This window comes from Coregonus clupeaformis, chromosome 11 (genome assembly GCF_020615455.1).
Source record: "Coregonus clupeaformis isolate EN_2021a chromosome 11, ASM2061545v1, whole genome shotgun sequence".
NCBI lineage: Eukaryota > Metazoa > Chordata > Actinopteri > Salmoniformes > Salmonidae > Coregonus > Coregonus clupeaformis.
In genome coordinates, this window is record NC_059202.1 from 11,331,669 (window position 1) to 11,347,690 (window position 16,022).

The 16,022-nt window shown below is 43.6% G+C and overlaps 1 protein-coding gene across 1 annotated transcript in view; it reads left to right on the forward strand.

Annotated features, from left to right (window-relative positions):
• Window positions 1-209: 209 nt before the first annotated feature.
• The window catches only part of LOC121576403 (leucine-rich repeat-containing protein 4C), a 138,684-nt gene continuing 122,871 nt past the window's right edge, over window positions 210-16,022 (forward strand). Inside the window, exon 1 of the mRNA XM_041889508.2 lies at window positions 210-1,924. The gene's annotated coding sequence lies outside the window, so the exon portion shown is untranslated. The remainder of the gene's footprint in view (window positions 1,925-16,022) is intronic.

Below are 16,022 nucleotides of genomic sequence, written 5' to 3' on the forward strand. Positions count from 1 at the left end.
GTGGCAGTCGTGTCCCATCTCCCTCGCCCGCTCTCTCTCTCTTTAACACACATACACATCCCTAAATCTTACACGCACGGGAGCACAAACGCGCTTACACGCACCCATATTATCCCCAGACGCATCGCTCCTCATGACATCAAATGATAATGCAATTGACCAATCAATGGGTAGATGATGGCAGGAAATTTGATAATTGTATTTCACCCATCAAAAGTGAGGTGCGTGGGGAAAATATAGGGGGACGCCACACATGAATGCGCGTCAAAGGAGATATGTTGAGCCAGTCTAGAGGGAGTATTTCTGGCATTAAAGGCAGCATCCGCGCCTCTGATAGCGGCATCAATCCAGCAGCACTGACTGGCGGAATACTGATGGTCTTGTTCTGAATGAGGGAGGAAGCCAGTCCGGTGTGGGTGTGAGGCTGTCATCACACTGCAACATAGGAAAAAATACTTCCCATCACTGCCCACTGTTTAGTGTCTACCTCCGAATTTGAGCATGCATATGATTTATATGAGAGTGCACAAATGCATTGCGTATTTTAAGTTGGAGTTTGGTGGATGTAAACTTATTCTTAGCCTGGTGATTTGTGGTCAGTATTGCCCATCATCTTAAACGCGCAATTTGAGTTTGTGAAGAGCGCGCGACGAGGATCATCACCAGGTGGATATTCGTTCACTCTTGTGAGATGTCAGTGAATTGGCCGTGCTGGGGAGTCTGAGATCGTATAGCGCAAGAGCGCAGAGAGAGGGGAGTCTATGATTGCTGTGGGGGAAAAGTGACAGGTGTAGATTCTCGAACAAACGGCTCTCGAGATGCGATGAGAAGTCGGGACACGAAACCTTTGGAACTATAAGAATACTATAGCGAATGCTGTGAAACATCCTCCTAAATGTAGCATTTGATTGAACAGTCACAGATCAAGGAAGGATGTTTTCGTGGTGAACAAGGCTTTAACGGACCTATGTGGTCTTTATAGGCTGCTTCTATAAGGAGACCTGCTTGATTTCCCCCCTGACGCGCCGTAGTTCCTACATCAAACATACAGTAGCCTATGAAAATCGATGGAGGAATCTATCAGAAGACAAAGATAAGCCTGACGACTTTATCATTCTTCGCCCCATCCACCTGACGAATTCATATGCTAGCATCTCCGAGACCTAATCCAACGACAATCAATACGGAGGCAAAGATCAATAAGAAAATTGAAATCCGCACTGGGTTGTGAGTTTAAATCTGATCAGATTCCTGGGGGGTTGCAGAGTAGCAAGGGGAAGAGGGAGAAAAAAGTTCCAGCTAAAAGTGTGACACCGGAATGACAACCATCAAACACTTCATGTTTGCTCAGTATGTGGATGATGTTCAGCCATAGATTATGACGAAGTTTCAGGATGTTATCAATCTGCGGGTCCACGGCTGCGTGAGACGGTGTCTATAGTAGTCTGGCTCTGAAGAGGTTGGTTGTTTGTTTTATTGAAAATGAAAACGTGAAGGCTGGATCTGGGAAGAGTTCGGATTTCTCCTAAATTCCTCACTGATAAACGAAATGGCACCAGATAGTGACACATAGCATTTAGCCTTGTTAACCGCACAGCGGGTATCGCTCTCCATTTAACCATTCGTTTCAACGGTGGCACTTGTGGGTGCCTTCGTAAATTTGCGTCTTGAAAAATATGAATGGGGGATGGATAAATTGACTCTATCTTCATTGTGCATAATAATTGATGGATTAAATGGTACATCGTTTACAATGTGGGGACCGGATAAACTGTGTGAAAGTATCACCACGGAGTCTGGCAAATTGCTTGAGAATTGCGGATGTAGCCTATTTTCGATGCAGTTTTCGAGGGCAAGGAGCTGAAGAGGGAACTGTCCTTGTTTGAATCAGATCTCCTGCCAACATCAGCATCTTTGGTGACAAGTAAGTTATCTTTATTTGTTTAATTGAATTGATTTCTAAACGACACCGACGCCTTGCCCACAGTGTGTTACGGTTCTAGCTGAAGCCTATTGGTAACCTCATAGACTAATTAAAATAAGTGTTCCTTTGCTGCTCTATCCCACTTTGCCTTATTATCTTACTACTATAGCAACCAATAGCACTTCAATGAAGGCATAGCCTGAAAGCTTCATCTGACGTCATCTGACAAAAAAGCACATTTTTGTGTGATGTGATGAATGGACCATTCGATTCGGCGTGTGTGTGTGCGCGCGCGTGCGTGTGTGGAGGGCGCGTATAACAGCTTGTCGATTCAGCCTTTATTCGACTAACCTAGAAGATAAAGACTGCAATATCTGTTCAATCCATGCATTGATTATTTGTATTTATTTTATTTGATCATAAGCCTGATGCTGATACGATGCTGATAGGCTACTGATCATAATGTGTGAAGAGGCTGGTTGACTTGGTCGTGTTGAGTAGTGGTGATGCAGTCTGTTGCAGCGTCCCATGCTGTATTCGGACCGTTGCACTTCAGCATCTATACCTAAGGCCTAATAACATTCAGAATGTTTAATATTTTATGCCGATTAGAATATTTAAGTAGGAAACCCACCAAAGCTATTTGCAGAGCACATTTCAGAGCACATTGCAGTCCAATGGACTTTAAACAGTTGTATTGCTAATGCTCATTGCATGCGCCCTGGAGAAAATCCCAACATATGAGCACCGCCATCTCTTTGAGAATGATGTTGTAAGAACACTATAGGGCTGCAGCATATGCACTTTAATTTCCACCTAACCATGGAGGTGTAATGTCTGTTTTAATGCTGAAGCGCTGCACTCTAATGTATGCTCGAGTAGGCCTAGTTGGCTCGCGGTTGCTGGCCGCGTTCGCTCAGCGCTGGCATTGAGGGAGCTGTCCATGGTGAAATGACAAGCTTCGCCTGTCCTTGAGGCCGCTATGCAGTCTGCTGGCTAGAAAGAAAGAAGCATAATGTGTGGTATACACTGTGTACAAAACATTAAAAACACCTGCTCTTTCCATGACATAGACTGTGACCAGTTGAATCCAGGTGAAAGCTATGATCCCTTATTGATGTCACTTGTTAAATCCACTTCAATCAGTTTAGATGAAGGGGAGGAGACAGGTTAAATCCTTAAATTCTAGGGGAGGGGGGGTTGTGTCTAGGGGGGGGGGTTGTGCTAAACTGACATATGGAATTGTTTGTATATGGTTAGCTTTTTAGGACCCATTTAGGTTTAAAAACCAAACATATATATATATATTTTTTGATATATTATTTTTTGGGGCCTTTACTACTAAAGCCCATAGCAACACATTGATTAACACATTCATAAATGGAAAAAAGGATGGTCAAAAAAGTAATAATAAGAAATATGTTTTTGAAGTGTTTGTCTTAAATCTAGGAGATATTAAAAAAAAAAAAAACTCTGGATATATATATATATATATACAGTGCTATGAAAAAGTATTTGCCCCCTTTCTAATTTTCTCTACTTTCGCATATTTGTGATACTGAATGCTATCAGATCTTCAACCAAAACCTAATATTAGACAAAGGGAACATAAGTGAACAAATAACACAACAATTACATATTTATTTCATAAACAAAGTTATGCAACACCCAATTCCCCTGTGTGAAAAAGTAATTGCCCCCTTACACTCAATAACTGGTTGTGCCACCTTTAGCTGCAATGACTCCAACCAAATGCTTCCTGTAGTTGTTGATCAGTGTCTCACGTCGCTGTGGAGGAATTTTGGCCCACTCTTCCATGCAGAACTGCTTTAACTCAGTGACGTGTGGGTTTTCAAGCATGAACTGCTCGTTGCAAGTCCTACCACAATATCTCAATTGGGATTAGGTCTGGACTTTGACTAGGCCATTCCAAAACGTCCAATTTGTTGCATTTTAGCACTTTTCATGTAGATTTGATTGTGTGTTTTGGATCATTGTCTTGCTGCATTACCCAGCTGTGCTTCAGCTTCAGCTCACAGACGAATGGTCTGACATTCTCCTGTAGAATTCTCTGATACAGAGCAGAATTCATGGTTCCTTCTATTAAGGCAAGTCGTCCAGGTCCTGAGGCAGCAAAGCATCCCCAAACCATCACACCACCACCACCATGCTTGACTGAATGCAGAGTTTGGTTTTCACCAGGCATTAATGGAACCATGTCGTCCAAAAAGTTATACTTTTGAATCATCTGTCCATAGAACGTTCTTCCAAGAGTCTTGATGATCATCCAGGTGCTTTTTGGCAAACTTAAGTCAACGCTTTGGACGAGATGGGTCCCATCCCATTGCAGCTAAAGGTGGCACAACCAGTTATTGAGTGTAAGGGGGCAATTACTTTTTCACACAGGGGAATTGGGTGTTGCATAACTTTGTTTATGAAATAAATATGTAATTGTTGTGTTATTTGTTCACTTATGTTCCCTTTATCTAATATTAGGTTTTGGTTGAAGATCTGATAACATTCAGTATCACACATACGCAAAAGTAGAGACAATTAGAAAGGGGGCAAATACTTTTTCATAGCACTGTGTGTGTATATGTGTATATATATATATTAGTACCAGTCCAAAGTTTGGACACACCTACTCATTCAAGGGTTTTTCTTTATTTTTACAGTTTTTTACATTGTAGAATAATAGTGAAGACATCAAAACTAGGAAATGACACATATGGAATCATGTAGTAACCAAAAAAGTGTTAAACAAATCAAAATATATTTTATATTTGAGATTCTTCAAATAGCCACCATTTGCCTTGATGACAGCTTTGCACACTCTTGGCATTATCTCAACAAGCTTCATGAGGTAGTCACCTGGAATGCATTTCAATTAACAGGTGTGCCTTCTTAAAAGTTAATTTGTGGAATTTATTTCCTTCTTAATGCATTTTAGCCAGTCAGTTATTTTGTGACAAGGTAGGGGGGGTATACTTGGTAAAGTACCAAGTCGATATTATGGCAAGAACAGCTCAAATAAGCAAAGAGAAATGGCAGTCCATCATTACTTTAAGACATGAAGGTCAGTCAATACGGAACATTTCAAGAACTTTGAAAGTTTCTTCAAGTGCAGTCGCAAAAACAATCAAGCACTATGATGAAACTGGCTCTCATGAGGACCTCCACAGGAATGGAAGACCCTGAGTTACTTATGCTGCAGAGGATAAGTTCATTAGAGTTACCAGCCTCAGAAATTGCAGCCCAAATAAATGCTTCACAGAGTTCAAGTAACAGACACACCTCAACATCAACTGTTCAGAGGGGACTGTGTGAATTAGGCCTTCATGGTCGAATTGCTGCAAAGAAACCACTACTAAAGGACACCAATAATAATAAGAAGAGACCTGCTTTGGCCAAGAAACATGAGCAATGGACATTAGACCGGTGGAGATTTGTCCTTTGGTCTGGAGTCCAAATTTGAGATTTTTGGTTCAAACCGACGTGTCTTCGTGAGACGCAGTGTGGGTGAACAGATTATCTCTGCATGTGTAGTTCCCACCGTAAAGCATAGAGGAGGAGGTGTTATGGTATGGGGGTGCTTTGCTGGTGACACTGTCTGTGATTTATTTAGAATTCAAGGCACACTTAACCAGCATGGCTACCACAGCATTCTGCAGTGATACGCCATCCCATCTGGTTTGGGCTTAGTGGGACTATCATTTGTTTTTCAACAGGACAATGAACCAACACACCTCCAGGCTGTGTAAGGGCTATTTTACCAAGAAGGAGTGTGATGGAGTGCTGCATCAGATGACCTAGCCTCCACAATCCCCCGACCTCAACCCAATTGAGATGGTTTGGGATGAGTCGGACGGCAGAGTGAAGGAAAAGCAGCCAACAAGTGCTCAGCATATGTGGGAACTCCTTCAAGACTGTTGGAAAAGCATTCTAGGTGACTACCTCATGAAGCTGGTTGAGAGAATGGCAAGATTGTGCAAAGCTGTCTTCAAGGCAAAGGGTGGCTATTTGAAGAATCTCAAATATAAAATATATTTTGATTTGTTTAACCTTTACAGGATTGGTGTCTGGTAAACATGACGGTTGAGCTAACGTGCGCTAATGTGATTAGCATGACTGTTGTAAGTAATAGCAAACTTTCCAGGATGTACAGTGGGGGAAAAAAATATTTAGTCAGCCACCAATTGTGCAAGTTCTCCCACTTAAAAAAGATGAGAGAGGCCAGTAATTTTCATCATAGGTACACGTCAACTATGACAGAAAATCACATTGTAGGATTTTTTATGAATTTATTTGCAAATTATGGTGAAAATAAGTATTTGGTCAATAACAAAAGTTTCTCAATACTTTGTTATATACCCTTTGTTGGCAATGACACAATTCAAACGTTTTCTGTAAGTCTTCACAAGGTTTTCACACACTGTTGCTGATATTTTGGCCCATTCCTCCATGCAGATCTCATCTAGAGCAGTGATGTTTTGGGGCTGTCGCTGGGCAACACGGACTTTCAACTCCCTCCAAAGATTTTCTATGGGGTTGAGATCTGGAGACTGGCTAGGCCACTCCAGGACCTTGAAATGCTTCTTACGAAGCTACTCCTTCGTTGCCCGGACGGTGTGTTTGGGATCATTGTCATGCTGAAAGACCCAGCCACGTTTCATCTTCAATGCCCTTGCTGATGGAAGGAGGTTTTCACTCAAAATCTCACGATACATGGCCCCATTCATTCTTTCCTTTACACGGATCAGTCGTCCTGGTCCCTTTGCAGAAAAACAGCCCCAAAGCATGATGTTTCCACCCCCATGCTTCACAGTAGGTATGGTGTTCTTTGGATGCAACTCAGCATTCTTTGTCCTCCAAACACGACAAGTTGAGTTTTTACCAAAAAGTTCTATTTTGGTTTCATCTGACCATATGATATTCTCCTAATCCTCTTCTGGATCATCCAAATGCACTCTAGCAAACTTCAGACGGGCCTGGACATGTACTGGCTTAAGCAGGGGGACATGTCTGGCACAGCAGGATTTGAGTCCCTGGCGGCGTAGTGTGTTACTGATGGTAGGCTTTGTTACTTTGGTCCCAGCTCTCTGCAGGTCATTCACTAGGTCTCCCCGTGTGGTTCTGGGATTTTTGCTCACCGTTCTTGTGATCATTTTGACCCCATGGGGTGAGATCTTGCGTGGAGCCCCAGATCGAGGGAGATTGTCAGTGGTCTTGTATGTCTTCCATTTCCTAATAATGGCTCCCACAATTGATTTCTTCAAACCAAGCTGCTTACCTATTGCAGATTCAGTCTTCCCAGCCTGGTGCAGGTCTACAATTTTGTTTCTGGTGTCCTTTGACAGCTCTTTGGTCTTGGCCATAGTGGAGTTTGGAGTGTGACTGTTTGAGGTTGTGGACAGGTGTATTTTATACTGATAACAAGTTCAAACAGGTGCCATTAATACAGGTAACGAGTGGAGGACAGAGGAGCCTCTTAAAGAAGAAGTTACAGGTCTGTGAGAGCCAGAAATCTTGCTTGTTTGTAGGTGACCAAATACTTATTTTCCACCATAATTTGCAAATAAATTCATTACAAATCCTACAATGTGATTTTCTGATTTTTTTTTCCTCAATTTGTCTGTCATAGTTGAGGTGTACCTATGATGAAAATTACAGGCCTCTCTCATCTTTTTAAGTGGGAGAACTTGCACAATTGGTGGCTGACTAAATACTTTTTTTCCCCACTGTAGACATGTCTTATATGGGCAGAAAGCTCAAATTCTTGTTAATCTATCTGCACTGTCCAATTTACAGTAGCTATTACAGTGAAAACATGCCATGCTATTGTTTGAGGAGAGTGCACAACAACAAAAAACATAGCACTGCAACTGGTTTGGTACATTCACCTCTGAAGGTAAATAATGTACTTGCATTCAGTAATCTTGCTCTGATTTGTCATCCTAAGGGTCCCAGAGATAAAATGTAGCATAGTTTTGTTTGATTAAATACATTGTTATATTCAAATGTAGGAACTGGGTTCTACAGTTTGAACACCGGCCATCTAGATGTGTGAAAGTTAGTGTATAAGTTAATGATCCATCATGTATGACATTCCTGGGAGTGTGTAAACTTACATTTTGTATTACCGTATCATTTTTGTATGTTCTCTATAGAAAATGTATCAATTGACCAATTCGGCATATTTGGGCATATTTGATACCAAATTGTCTAGTATTGCAACGCTTCACTGGATCAATCTGAAACTTTGCACATACACTGCTTCCATCTAGTGGCCAAAATCTATATTGCGCCTAAACTGCCATATTATATTGTGGCCTTTCTCTTGCATTTCAAAGATGATAAAATAAATAAAAATACGCACTTTTTTTGTTTTGTATTATATTTTACCAGATCTAATGTGTTATATTCTCCTACATTAATTTCACATTTCCACAAACTTCAAAGTGTTTCCTTTCAAATGGTTTCAAGAATCTCCATATCCTTGCATCAGGTCCTGAGCTACAGGAATTTAGATTTGGGTATGTCATTTTAGGCGAAAATTGAAAAAAATTGTCTGATCCTTAAGAGGTTAACACTTTTCTGGTTACTACATGATTCCATATGTGTTATTTTATAGTTTTGATGTCTTCACTATTATTCTACAATGAATTTTTAAAAAAATAAATAAATAAAAACCCTTGAATGAGTAGGTGTGTGGAGGAACTCATCGCTGGCCTGTTGCTGTGTTCTACAACATGCTTGACTTGGCTGCTATCAACGCACATGTGTTGTTCATGGAGTGCATGAACAACACCCTTGAGCAGAAGAGACTTCATCATGAGTCTGGCACACGGGCTAAGTGAGAGACAAATGAAGGCCAAGGCAGCAGCAAAGATTCCACTTGAGCCATTGCGTGAGCCAAATTGCGCACAGCTCCCGGGGAGGAGAAGCTGTAAGGTGGGCATATGCAATCTGAACAGAACCCGGACACCTGTTTCAGCTGCAAGTGACTTGTTTGTGGGAAGTGTTGAAATCAAGTGAAAGTGACAAAGATTTGTGGTGACTCTTAGGACAAGAAATAACAGTATAATGAAATCCAATTATTGTGTGAAGATGCACACCATACTTTAAGCACGAGCGAGGCCACTTATGTGTTCAATAACTGCAATAATATACTATTTTTTACCGTTGTCATATTGACACTTATATTCATTATAATGCCATTATTGCTTTTGTGCTGATTTTCACTATTCACAAGCATGCTTGGTGCTTACACTGATATTTAGGCTACTGATATTTTCTGATATTTTCTTCATTGACCACATGCCTTGCGGTTTAGGTATTTTCATTTGTTTTGTAGTTATAAAAATAAGCGTTTACTATGTTTCAATGCACAATTCAGTTGTAACAAAGGCACTCCATGAATAATATTGAAATTCTGTTTTTATTGGTTTTACATATAGCCTACAGTAACATAAACAAATGAAAATGGTATTATGTTCTTTCAAGTATTGACATTTGGTATTCTAATGTTACCTAAGACCTTCATAAACACAACCAAATGACATTAGCACTAAGGGGGGTCCAATGAGGCCAGGCCTTTTCTAGTTAAATGGATTTATTAGGCTGGCGGCTATTGGTACTCCTCGAGCCCTGCTAGTCTGCTGTTAAATGTGCATACGGTCATTTTGACTGTCATGGCACTTTGAGGATGAAATGCTCAGAACGAAAAAAAAAAGAAAAAAAAAAGATATTTGTCTGACAGTACTGCTAGAGTGTAAAATACACATATTTAGGAAAAGTCAGGGACAGGTGTGTTCAAGGTTTTTATTGAAATGAAGTTATTGAAATTACTACATTGAAAATAATAATAATATAATATCATATGCCATTTAGCAGACGCTTTTATCCAAAGCGACTTACAGTCATGCGTGCATACATTTTTGTATATGGGTGGTCCCGGGGATCGAACCCACTACCTTGGCGTTACAAGCGCCGTGCTCTACCAGCTGACTGTCTTGGCGGTTCTAGTGTTAATATGACAACAATTACAAGGTAGTATAGGCCTATAGGCTACTGCTGACACTAACAAACAGATCAATAAAAATGAACTTGTCTGCAACCATCTAATCAAGGCCTATGAAAAGGGGAGACACAAATTGTACAATATAACCTGGAGGAGGAAATTATTGTCCAAAAACAAAGTTTCAAGTGGCACTGACCCAATGATAAAGAGTGAATATGTGCACAGCACACTCACTAGGGATATGGATGATGCTCTCTGCTGGTGCCAATAAGATAGGCTACTGTTCACTCAAGTTAAGAATGTTGATAACCAAAAGACAGATTAGAGTCTCTTCATTGTCTTCTCTTTACAGCAGCCATTTGCTTTCCAAACTCTGATTTCCCACAATGAAATGGGGGGTAGAGGAGAGAAAAAACACATTATTTTAAGATACTGTATATACTGTATGACAATTTTTTATTAGTTTACCATTCTAAACTTGGAGAACAGGGATTGGGAACAATATCACATTAATAACATGGCATTCTCACACCCTCTGCTCGCAGGCCTTTTCCTGCTAATGTCAAACATGTAGGCATACTAGCCCACTAAGCAACACAGTGCTGGGCGCGGCACAGCGAGAGGAGCTTTCCACCCACCGGAGCTGGATCAAGGTAGTCTACAAAGAAATGTGCGCGCTGTTCACAACAGGGTTTTTTGCAGGCTTTTTAGCAAACAGACATTAGTTAAATTAACTTAGGCTGCAGTGATACTGCTTGTATGCAACCATCTAATCTAGGCCTATGGAAAGGGGAGACACAAATTGTACAATATGACGTCTTTCTAACCTGGAGGAGGAAATGTAAATTGGCACTGACTGACCCAATGATTAATAGTGAATGTGCACACTCACCCGAGACATGGATGACGCTCGCAACTCATTCCAGTAAGATATGCTACTATTCGCTCAAGTTGATCATTTTGATAACTAAAAAACAGATTAGTATTTTCATTGTCTTCTCTTTACAGCAATAGCCCTTTGCTTTCCTAACTATGTTTTCCTGTGATTGTATTTTTTTTTTAAATATTGTGTTATGCCTGGGCCTATTTTAGCTGATTTTTACTGACAGTCGCAACTCAACAATCATCTATTTGATATTTGCTTCGCGCATTGCCCAAGTTGTGGCCCTTCCATCTGTAGGCTATGCACTTGACATTTAAAACAATCCACAGCTTATTTTTTTTTTAAGGCTACTGATCATCTGGGGCCAAATCTACTAGCCTATTTTGAATGATTTTTTTTTCTTCTTCTGTATAGACAGGAGTAATTATATAATTTAGCCAATTTTAATTACATTTACTTTGAATTAAATTGCCTATTGGACATGCCACCCTGCCTTTCCCCCCTCTCTCTCCCCCTTGTGGTGAATATCAAGTGATCTGGAGCAGTGCTCGCAATAGTCTTCCACTTCTATTTTCTATTAGTTCTGAATTCTAAACTTGGCAAAAAGGGAATTGGAACAATATCAAATAAGGAACATGGCATTCTCTAGCCCTCGGCTGGCAGGCCTTGTGTTTACTCATTTAATGACAACACCCCTCTCGTTTTCTTTCTCTCTCTCTCTCTCTCTCTCTCTCTCTCTCTCTCTCTCTCTCTCTCTCTCTCTCTCTCTCTCTCTCTCTCTCTCTCTCTCTCTCTCTCTCTCTCTCTCGCTCTCTCTCACTCAATCCACCACATCTGTCTATGTTGGCCTTCCACATCTGCGGTGGAAGGTGGCCGAGCTACAGCGGTGTTTGTCAGACAATTTGACATCCCGAAAATTGGTCTTCTCATGAAAACAACATCTAACAGTTTGGCCTACAAACTATCATGACCACTCTATTGAAAGTGTTCTCCGTTTTGCTCTACGACCCCCACAAGTGTCACGGGACTCATCTAAAGTCGGTAACGCTGATGTGCCAAGGCATTACAGTGATTTTATTTGTTAAATAGCTACTTTGAAGTACTTTTTATATAAAATAGCAGTCATATTGTACACTTGGATTCCTGTTTGTTACTATTTTTTTTATTTCACCTTTATTTATCCAGGTAAGCCAGTTGAGAACAAGTTCTCATTTACAACTGCGACCTGGCCAAGATAAAGCAAAGCAGTGTGGAAAAAACAACAACAACACAGAGTTACATATGGAATAAACAAAACGTACAGTCAATAACACAATAGAAAATCTATATACAGTGTGTGCAAATGTAGTAAGTTATGGGGGTAAGGGAATAAATAGGCCATAGTGCAAAATAATGACAATTTAGTATTAACACTGGAGTGATAGATGTGCAGAAAATGATGTGCAAACAGAGATACTGGGGTGCAAATGAGCAAAATAAATAACAATGTAAATAACAATATGGGGATGAGGTAGTTGGGTGAGCTAATTACAGATGGGCTGTGTACAGGTGCAGTGATCGGTAAGCTGCTCTGACAACTGATGCTTAAAGATAGTGAGGGAGATAAGTGTCTCCAGCTTCAGAGATGTTTGCAGTTCGTTCCAGTCATTTGCAGCAGAGAACTGGAAGGAATGGCGACCAAAGGGGGTTTTGGATTTGGGGATGACCAGTGAGATATACTATTACAGTAAGATGGTCAACATTTCAGAATGTAGTGCCTTCGTCATAGTTATAGGTCCATGCTCTGTTAAACGTCAATGATACAATGACAACTTCCATAATCTCCTCTAGGCGTGTGCACCTATGTGTTTATTTATTTTATTATGTACTGGTGACAACAGCAGTCCCCAATGTGTCTTAGCAGTGTGGAGAAGTAGTCTCAGAGCAGGTGCAATGTTGGTACTGGACCAAGGGAAACGTCTTTCTGCTGCTAGCATAAAGCCAGACTTCATTTGATAATATTGTCCAATTTGTCCCCTCGTTGCTCTCTCAGATATCCATTGAAAATCGTGCCAAGTAGCCCTGTCAGAAAATGTATGAACTTGTCAACCAGAAAAAGGTAGCATTGCGACGAGGTGTCAGCCCCTCGTTGTCACGGTTTCGGCCGAGGCTGCCTCTCTTCCTTGTTCGGGCAGGCTTCGGCGTTCGTTGTCTCCGGAATACTAGCTGCCACCGTTGCATGTTTCTATGTTCGTTTGCTTTTGTCTGTTTGTTGTGACACCTGTTATCGTTTAGTGTAATTAGTGTCCTATAAGTTTATCGTTGTGTTTGTCTAGTGTTGTGTGTGATTGATTTATTTCTGTCGTGTGTTTGATTGGAGGAATTACTTATTAGCTCGGTTGAGCTTTACTCCACTGTGTTGGAGCGTTTTACGCACCTGTGTAGTGCGCCTTTTGTTTTGTCGCCTACGTGCGTAGTTTCGCCTTCGGGCAAGTTTGTTCTATTTTTCCTTGTTGGAAATTTCACTAAAGTCTTTTGGACTATACTTCGGTGTCCTGCGCTTGATTCCACCACTACACCCACCTACAGCATTACTGACAAAATCACACACCATCAAGAATGGAATCAGCAGGAGCCGCAGCAGCCCAGGCGACACTGGAGGACAGGGTCCGTGAACAGAGTGACCAGATCCTGCAGATGGGGTCCGCACTGCAGGAGGTGATCACCACCATCCGAGGCTGGGGGACTCCTCCACCGCCATCCTCTCTGCCAGCACCATCGGCAAGTCAGCCCATTCCCGCTCCGGAACCCAGAGGAGTTCGACTCTCGCTCCCGAGGGCCTACGATGGGACCGCGACCGGGTGTCAGGGATTCCTTCTCCAGGTGGAGCTTTACCTGGCCACTGTGCACCCGGCGCCCTCGGGACATGAGAGCGTGTCCGCCCTGATCTCCTGCCTTTCCGGGAAGGCGTTGGAATGGGCCAACGCAGAGTGGAGGAGGATCGACGCGAACACCATCACCTACGACGAAGTTCTCCCGCCGCTTCAGGGCGGTGTTTGACCATCCCCGGATGGGAAAGCGGCGGGGGAGCGTCTGGTCTTCCTCCGGCAGGGGAAGAGGAGTGCCCAGGAGTTCGCCTTAGGAATTCCGTGACTCTGGCGGCGGATGCAGGGTGGAATGAGCGGGCTCTCATCGATCACTACAGATGTAGTCTACGAGAGGACGTCCGTAGGGAGCTGGCCTGTAGGGACACCAGCCTCTCGTTCGACCAGTTGGTCAACATGTCCATCAGGCTGGATATCCTGCTAGCTACCCGCGGACGTTCCGAGGGGGGTCCGTCCATTTCACCCTCCAGCGCCTCCGAGCCGTGCCCCATGGAGCTCGGGGGCGCTGGCGCTAGAGAGAGGAGGGGTCGGCTTACGAGGGGGTCCATCTCCTGCACCAACTGTGGTCGGGGAGGACACACCGCGGCTAGGTGCTGGGGATGGCCTCCTAGGGGAGAGGACGACAGGTCCCGCACTGGGAGTCCTTCCAGGTGAGTAGGCGCCCCACTCACCCAGAGCTCTCTGTTGCACATTTCTGTATACCTGTGCGTTTTCCACAGGTAGCACCTCATTCCCAGCATAAGGCGCTGGTAGATTCAGGCGCGGCTGGGAATTTTGTTGATAAGAAGTTTTGTTTAGCCTTAGGGATTCCCCTTCTCCTTGTTGATGTCCCTTTCCCCGTTCATGCCCTAGATAGCCGTCCGTTGGGTGCGGGCTTGATCAGGGAGGTCACGGCGCCACTTAGGATGTGTGCGCAGGGGGGTCATCAGGAGATGATTCAGCTATTTCTGATCGACTTGCCTGCGTATCCGGTGGTGCTGGGCATGCCCTGGTTGAGTACCCATAACCCATCTATTTCGTGGCAGGAGAGGGCTCTGATGGAGTGGTCTGCCCAGTGTGTGGGTCGATGTTTGGGCGTTTCCGTAGGGGCTACCTCGGTGGAGAGTCCAAACCAGGTGCCCGCATTGCACGTTCCCCCTGAGTATGGGGATTTGGCTATTGCGTTTAGTAAGTCGAGGGCGACGCAGTTGCCGCCCCATAGGCAGGGAGATTGTGCGATAGACCTCCCACGGAGCCATGTGTATCCTCTGTCTCAGGAGGAGAAGAAAGCTATGGAGACTTACATAGACGAATCTCTGAGACAAGGATACATACGGCCTTCCACTTCCCCTGCGTCCTCGAGTTTCTTTTTTGTGAAGAAAAAGGATGGTGGGTTACGCCCGTGCATCGATTACCGTGGTCTCAATCAGATCACGGTGAAGTACAGTTATCCACTCCCGCTGATTGCGACCATGACTGAGTCAATGCATGGGGCGCGTTTCTTCACTAAATTAGATCTCAGGAGCGCGTACAACTTGGTGCGCATCAGGGAGGGCGATGAATGGAAGACAGCCTTTAGTACCACCTCGGGCCATTACGAGTATCTTGTCATACGGGTTGATGAACGCTCCGTCAGTTTTCCAATCATTCGTGGATGAGATCTTCAGGGACATGCAGGGGCAGGGGGTGGTTATGTACATAGATGACATTCTCGTGTACTCGCCTACCCGAGTCGAGCATGTGGCCCTGGTGCGCAGAGTGTTGCGGAGGCTGGTGGAGCACGACCTGTATGTTAAGGCAGAGAAGTGTCTGTTTTTCCAGGAGTCGGTCTCCTTTTTTGGGGTATCAGTTGTCTGCGTCAGGGGTGAAGATGGAGGTAGACCGGGTGTCAGCCGTGCGTAATTGGCAAACACCAACCACTGTGAAGGAGGTGCAGCAGTTTTTGGGGGTTTGCGAATTACTACCGGAGGTTTATCCGGGGTTTTGGACAGGTGGCAGCTCCCATCACGTCTCTTTTGAAGGGGGGTCCGGTGCGTCTGCAGTGGTCTGCCGAGGCGGACAGGGCGTTTGGGAGGCTGAAGGACCTGTTTACCTCGGCCCCGGTGCTGGCGCATCCGGATCCCTCTTTGCCATTTCAGGTAGAGGTGGACGCGTCAGAGGCCGGTATAGGAGCCGTGCTTTCACAACGGTCAGGCGCGCCACCTAAACTCCGCCCCTGTGCTTTTTATTCCAAGAAGCTCAGTCCGGCGGAGCGAAACTATGATGTAGGGGAGAGGGAGCTGTTAGCCGTGGTACAGGCCCTAAAGGTGTGGAGGCACTGGCTTGAGGGGGCTCAACACCCTTTCCTCATTT